The sequence below is a fragment of the Marmota marmota genome, unplaced genomic scaffold (assembly GCF_001458135.2).
Source record: "Marmota marmota marmota unplaced genomic scaffold, marMar, whole genome shotgun sequence".
Lineage (NCBI taxonomy): Eukaryota > Metazoa > Chordata > Mammalia > Rodentia > Sciuridae > Marmota > Marmota marmota.
The window spans coordinates 37,416,073-37,424,152 of NW_026000093.1; positions in this window are offsets into that span (position 1 = coordinate 37,416,073).

Sequence of the window (8,080 nt, forward strand, 5' to 3'; positions counted from 1 at the left end):
TTTAAAAAATGTATAAAATGATAAAAGTCAGATTTAGTTACAGCTTTCAGTGTCTTGGGTATGTGAACTCATCCAACTGTACTTTTTTTCAGAATCCAAGTTTTATCATGTAATATGTTTCCATGGCATCAAATTTTAATTAGCAGATTTTTTAAAAACAAAGGTATTTTAAAGTATGTAAACAATAGGAAGTGGTGAAAAATTCAAAATAAACCCTATTATTAAATAAAAGCAAGTTCTGTTAAGTTTCACTTTCAGAAACTGGAACCCAGAATGAAATGAAATAAGACTGAATTTAAATGTCATTTTTATCATCTAATGTTTTTACAGGACTGCTTATTGCATAAAGCTGTTTTGACCACATCAGATCAAATAGTCTTTAAAAAACTCCATTCTGTACATTCTTGGTGGGGGTAATGATCCTGGTCCTGAAGGTGAGCCTGAAGAGAGGATGTGGAAGAAGGATAAAACATCCTACTGATCCTGAATTAGCTCTCCACCCAGGTTATTCAAGAACAATGGTGTCTTTGAGGAAAAAAGCAGGGCAAATAGACACAGAATAAACCAAAAAAGAGAAGGAAAAATAACCTTCAATTTTAAAATTAGAACTAACAAAATTACTTCCTGATTCCATTTATGGAATAATGATAGTCGACTATGAAAGTCTAATACATATAAAGCAGTATTTACAACATATCGATTCAGGACCGATTCTTATGAGAAATGAGATTTTTTTTCCCCTTTAATTATCATGACCCTCTGCCTGTGGGCACTTTGCAAACTAAAACACAAAGTAAAATGTGTGCAATTTGCTGAGCAGAGTACTGACTGGAGAGGAGAAAGCTACACAGAGAAGCTCCAGAAATTAACAGTGATTTCCTTACATCTGGTTCAGTACTACATAAACTGAGTGCAGAGTGGGAAACATGGAGCCTGGGAGCACTCTTAAGCCAGGAAGGACCACATGGAGATTCTGGAGGTATGTGGTTCTGGAAGACAGGAGTGCTGACCAGCCAAGGGAGACAGACTTTGCTGGACTCCCCCTGCCCCACAAGGTATTCAACTGAAAATGCTAAAAAGCCATGTCTTGAGGATAGGGTTACTGTAACCTCGCCTAAAACTTAAGCCTCAACAAGATTTAGCAGATCTGACAATACATTAGCTACCTGCCAGCACAAAACATTCTTTAAAGGAAGATAAAATCCAGACTCTGAACATAGGGTCCACAATATCCAACATACAGTAAAATTATTAGGTGTGCAAACAAAAATAGGACAATCCACCAGGAGAAAAATTAAGCAATCAAAACAAACCTAGAGTTGATAGAGATGTTGGAAATAGCAGATAGGTCCTTTAAAAGTTGATATAAATATTAGAAAAGATTGATAGTTACTGGAATCTCAAATTTTTTAAAATGAAATTTTACAACTGAAAAAATTCTGAGCATAATGTAAAGGACAATGCAAGAGATGATGTACATTAATGGCAGAGGTTAAAATCTTTCAATACTGAAGTACAGAGGTAAAAGGATTGAAAAACAATTAGCAGACAATGACTTAAGGGATAATCTCAGTGATCTAATGTTGAAATTCAGAGAGAAGATGAGAGATGAGTATCAAGAAACACTCTATCTATAATGTTTTAAAGTGCAGAGGTAAGAGCAGCACAAAACTAACATTATATATCCAGTGAAAATGTCCTTCCAAAGATGAAATAAAGACATACTTAAAACTGAGAAAATGTGATACCAAGATGCCTGCTAACCAACCTAGATGCCCTTCAATAGATGAATGGATAAAAAAAAATGTGGCATTTATACACAATGGAGTATTACTCTGCACTAAAAAATGACAAAATGATGGAATTTGCAGGGAAATGGATGGCATTAGAGCAGATTATGCTAAGTGAAGCTAGCCAATCCCTAAAAAACAAATGCCAAATGTCTTCTTTGATATAAGGAGAACAACTAAGAACAGAGCAGGGAGGAAGAGTATGAGAAGAAGATTAACATTAAACAGGGACGAGAGGTGGGAGGGAAAGGGAGAGAGAAGGGAAATTGCATGGCAATGGAAGGAGACCCTCATTGTTATACAAAATTACATATAAGAGGAAGTGAGGGGAAAGAGAAAAAAAACAAGGGGGAGAAAAGAATTACAGTAGATGGGGTAGAGAGAGAAGAGGGGAGGGGAGGGGGGACAGTAGAGGATAGGAAAGGCAGCAGAATACAACAGACACTAGTATGGCAATATGTAAAACAGTGGATGTGTAACCGATGTGATTATGCAATCTGTATATGGGGTAAAAATGGGAGTTCATAACCCACTTGAATCAAATGTATGAAATATGATATATCAAGAACTATGTAATGTTTGTACAACCAATAATAAAAATAAAAAAATAAAAGAAATGTTAAAGGAAGTACTTCACATTGAAGGTTCCTTATACCTAGTGAAACATTTATGTGAAAGGAAAGAGGAGTGCCAGAAATGGTAAATAGAAGTTTTTTGAATTATTTAAAATCTAATTGTTAAAAAGGAAAATGTTTAAACAGTTTAATAGATTTAAGAATTGAAGATTTAGGATATATAGAAGTAAGATATCTGACAATGACAGAAAAAATTATAGGAAGTATACTTTATAATGTATATACAGTATACATGAAGTGGTAGTTGATGATAAACTGTAATAAGAATGCATATCCTTATAGCAACTACTGAAAAAAGACAATTAAAAGGTCAACAGAGAAGATAAAATGGAATACTAAAAAGAAAGCAGAAAGGAAAAAAGAAAAACAGTCTAACAGTACAAAGAGAGAACAAGTGTGATAACAGACTCCAGCCGTACCATAACAATTATTACAATGGATATACGTGGGTTAAGCTTCATCAATTTAAAGGCAAAGATCAGACTGAATAAAAAGGTCTCACTTAATTGCTTAGGGCCTTGCTAATTTGCTGACATTGGTTTTGAACTTGGCAATCCTCCTGCCTTAGCCTCCCCTGTCACTGGGGATTACAGGCCTGTGCCTCTGTGTCTGGCTGAATATAAACTTTCAACAATATGGAAGTAACAAGAGACTCATGTTAAAGAAACCAATCCTTCACAGGTAAAAGGATGGGAAAAGACACCATGCAAACAGTAATAAAAACTTCAAGAGAAGTGTTACTAGAGATACGTGTTTCATAACAAAAGGTTTATCCGACTTGTATATGTAGCTTATTACTGATTTTTAAGATATATACGCAAAACAAAACAATAAACTAAGAAGAAAAACTGATAAAATCCACAATCACGGAAGATGTTATTATTCCTAAGTAATAATAATAAAATCAGAAAAGATATAAGATTTCCAAAGCATTATCAACCACTGACCTGACATTTTTAGAACACCTACTTCCTAAGTTGTAGAATACACATAGAATATTCACTAACACAGAACAATCTTATGCTTCTCACAAACAAATTTCAAAAAATTTCAAAAGATTAAAAACTTACTGAATATAATCTTTGACTACAGTGGAATTTAATTTAGGAATAATAACATAAAATACCAATTAACTTACATTTTTTGATGGATGCGAAAATGTGTAAGCTACATGTGTGAATGAGAAAATCAGGGAAATTAGGACATTGTAAACTGAATATCAACAACAAAAAGTACAAATTTGTCACATTCAGCTAGAACAGTGATAAGTGAAATTCATAGTTCTAATACAGATAATTAGAAGATAAGTTTAAAATCGATGATCTCCAGGAGCTAGAAAAATCAGTACTTGAGGGCTGAGGCTGTGTGGCAGAGCACTTGCCTAGCATGAGTGAGGCACTGGGTTTGATCCTTAGCACTGCATACAAAAAATAAATAAAATAAAGGCATGCTGTCCATCTACCACTACAAAAATAAATAAATAAACAAACAAACAAATAAATAAATAAAATCAGCACATGAAACCCAAAGTAGAAGAAAGGAAATAATATGAATGAAATAAAACAAAACAACAATGAAATATTTTTTTGAAAAACCCTAGCTAGACTGGGAAAAAAAAACCCCACAAAGCTCTGATAACAAAAAAGAAAAAGGAGATAAAATTAGATATTAAACAGACATGAAAATTTCAACAGGAATATTATGAATAACTATGCCCATAAATTTGATAACTTAAAGAATGAATAAGGCCCTTGAAAGACACAAATTGCCAAAAGAAATGGAAAATCTGAGGAACTAAGATTAGAATAACATGTTTAACATTGTTCTGATGGTTGTAACCAATGCAATAAGGTGAGAAAATGAAAAGGCAAAATAATTGTAAAGGAAGATGTAAAGCTTTCTTTACTGATTACATAATTGTGTGTGTAAAAATCCTGAGGAATATGAAAAAAAAAACTAAAATAAAGGTAAATTAGCGACTTCACAAACTACAAATTCAATATGCAAACTGGCATGGTATAGGCATCAAAATAGATATGTAGACTAATGGTACAGAAAACACTGAGACAAACCCATATCAATACAGTTATGTCATACTAGACAAAGGTGCTAAAAACATACATTGGAGAAAAGGTAGCCTCTTCAACAAATGGTGCTGGGAAAACTGGAAATCCATATGCAGCAAAATGAAATTAAACCCCTATCTCTCACCATGTACAAAACTCTATTCAAAGTGGATCAAAGACCAGGAATTTGACCAGAGACCCTATGCCTAATAGAAGAAAAAGCAGGCCCAAATCTTCATCATGTCAGATTAGGCCTTGACTTTATTAACAAGATCTTAAAGCGCAAGAAATAAAATAAAGAATCAATGAATGGGATGGATTCAAACTAAAATCTTCTTAGCAAAAGAAACAATCAATGAGGCAAACAGAGAACCATATTGGGAGCAAATTTTTACCACCTGCATATCAGAGCACTAATCTCTAGGATGTATAAAGAATTTTAAAAACATAACACCAAAAACAAAACAAAACAAAACAAAAACTCCAAACCACCCAATCAATAAATGGGCTATGGAACTGAACAGACACTTCTCAGAAGATGATATACAATCAATTAACAAATAAATGAAAAAATGTTCAGCATCTCTAGCAATTAGAGAAATGCAAATCAAAACTACTCTTAAGATTTCATCTCCAATCAGAATGGCAGTTATTAAGAATATAAACAATAAGTGTTGGCAAGGATGTGGGGAAAAAGGCACACTCATACATTGCTGGTGGGACTATAAATTGGTACAACCAGTCTGGAAATCTGTATGAAGAGTCCTTGGAAAACGTGGAATGGAACCATTGTTTGACCCAGCTATCCCATTCCTTAGTTTCTGCCCAAAGGACGTAAAAACAGCATACTACAGTGATGCAGCCACATCAATGTTTATAGCAGCTCAGTGCACAATAGCTAAACTACGGAACTAATCTACATGCCCTTCAGTAGATGAATGGATAAAGAAACTGGTATGTATACACAATGGAACATTACTCAGCATTAAAAGAGAATAAAATCATGGCAGTTGTAGGTAAATGGATACAGTTGGAAAATATCATGTTAAGTGAAGTAAGCCAATCCCCAAAAACCAAAGGCTGAATGTTTTCTCTGATATGTGGATGCTGGTCCATAACAGGGGTGGGGGTGGTGCATGGGAGGAATAGAGGAACTTTAGATGGGGCAAGGGAGAGGAAGGGGAAGGGAGGAGGAATGGAGGTAGGAAAGATGGTAAAATGAGAAGGACATTATTACCTTAAGTACATGTATGAAGACACAAATGGTGTGACTCTACTTTGTATACAATCAGAGACATGAAAAATTGTGCTGTATATGTGTACTATGAATTGAAATGCATTCTGCTGTCATATATAACAAATTAGAATAAATTTAAAATAAAAATAAAGAAAATTGAGAAATTAAAAACAAACAACAAAAAAAACCTTAACACCTCCCCAAAAAACCAAACAACCCAATCAATAAATGGACTAAGGAACTGATCAGACACTTCTCAGAAGAAGATATTCAATCAATCATCAAATTTATGGAAAAATGTTCAACTTCTCTAGTAACTAGAGAAATGCAAATCAAAACTACATTGAGATTTCATTTCACTCCAGTCAGAATGACAATTATCAGGAATACAAATAACAGTAAATATTGGTGAGGATGTGGGGGGAAAGGCACCCCCATATAATGCTTGGTGGGACTGCAAATTGGTGCAACTACTATGGAAAGAAGTATGAAGATTTCCCAGAAAACTTGGAATGGAACCACTCTTGACCCAGTCATCCCACTCCTAGATTTATACACAAAGTATTTAAAATCAGCACCCTACAGTGACACAGCCACATCAAGGTTTACAGCAGCTGAACCCACAATAGCCAAACTATGGAACCAACCTAGGAGTCCTTCAACAGATGAATGAATAAAGAAAATGTGGTATATATACACAATGGAATATTAGCCTTAAAGAAGAATGAAATTATGGCATTTGCTAGTATATGAATGGAACTGGAGACTATTATGCTAATTGAAATAAGCCAATCCCCCAAATCCTAAATCTTGGCCACAGCCTGCTTGGGGAGGGAGTAGGTAATTGTCACAGGTGAGGGCTGGTTGAAAATAAAAGCTTGAAATAAACAGGGCTGGGGGTGTGGATCAGTGGTAGAGCATTCGCCTAGCACGTGTGAGGCACTGGGTTTGATCCTCAGCACCACATAAAGATAAATAAAGTCCATCAACAACTAAAATAATATTTAAAAAAGAATAAATAAAGGACTGGGGTTGTAGCTCAGTGGTAGAGCATTTGCCTAGCATGTGTGAGGTATTGGGTTCAATCCTCAGTACCACATAAAAATAAATAAACCAATAAATAAAGTTATTGTGTCCATTTACAACTAAAAATAAATAAACAAACAAAAAACCAAAAGACAAATGTTTTCTCTGAGAATGCTATTTTACAAAGAGGAAGGGACTAGGGAGAATAGTTACTTTATTTACTTTTTAAAAATTTATTTATTCATTCTAGTTAGGTATATATGACAGCAGAATGTATTTTGATTCATTGTACACAATTGTAGCACAACTTTTTATTTCTCTGTACAGGATGTAGCATCCCACCGTATGTGCAGTCATACATGTACCTAGGGTAACAATGCCCATCTCATTCCACCATCTTTCCTCCCTCCCCTTTACCCAAAGTTCCTCCATTCCCGACCCATACCACTGCATTATGGATCAGCATCCACTTATCAGAGAAAATATTCAGCCTATGGTTTTTTGGGATTGGCTCACTTCACTTGGCATAATATTCTCCAACTCCATCCATTTACCTTCGAATGCCATAATTTTATTCTCTTTTAATGCTAAGTAATATTCCACTGTGCATATGTAACACAGTTTCTTTATCCATTCATCTAAGAATAGTTACTTTAAGTAGAGGGGTGTGAAGGGAGGGGTGGGGGTAGGAGGGTAAGGTTAGTAGAATGACTCAGATATTAATTACCCTATGTACATATAAAACCATATGACTTGTGGGATTTTATATTATGTATACCAGGAGAATGAGAAGTTATATTCCATTATATATGATGTATCAAAGTGCATTCTACTGTCATGTATAACTAATTAAAACAAATATAAAAAAAAAAACACCAAAAACTAATAACCCAATCAATAAATGGGCTAAGGAACTGAACAGACACTGCACAGATGAAGAAATTCAATCGATCAACAAATATATGAAAGAATGTTCAACATGTTGTGTTAAGAATGCTTTATTTATAGTGAAACACCAAAGGGATTCAGTGAGAAGCTTCTTTAGGAAAACAGGGTGAAATGGGGAAAACAAGTTGTTTGGGGCTTGGCAGGTTATGCCCATCTCTTGGCGACTTCATTTGAACCTAGGGCTATGAGCTAAGGCAGGGCGCCAGCATGATCTGGGCTTTCTCAAACTGGGGAATTTCACCCAGGAGTTCCCAGAAAAGCAAACTCCCTGCCTTATGATGGCTCAAACAAACCCATAATTCATATACAGCTTCCAATGTGAATGCTAACTCATAATAGGCAGGCGGAAGGGAGGAGTGGAGATTCACCAGATTGGAC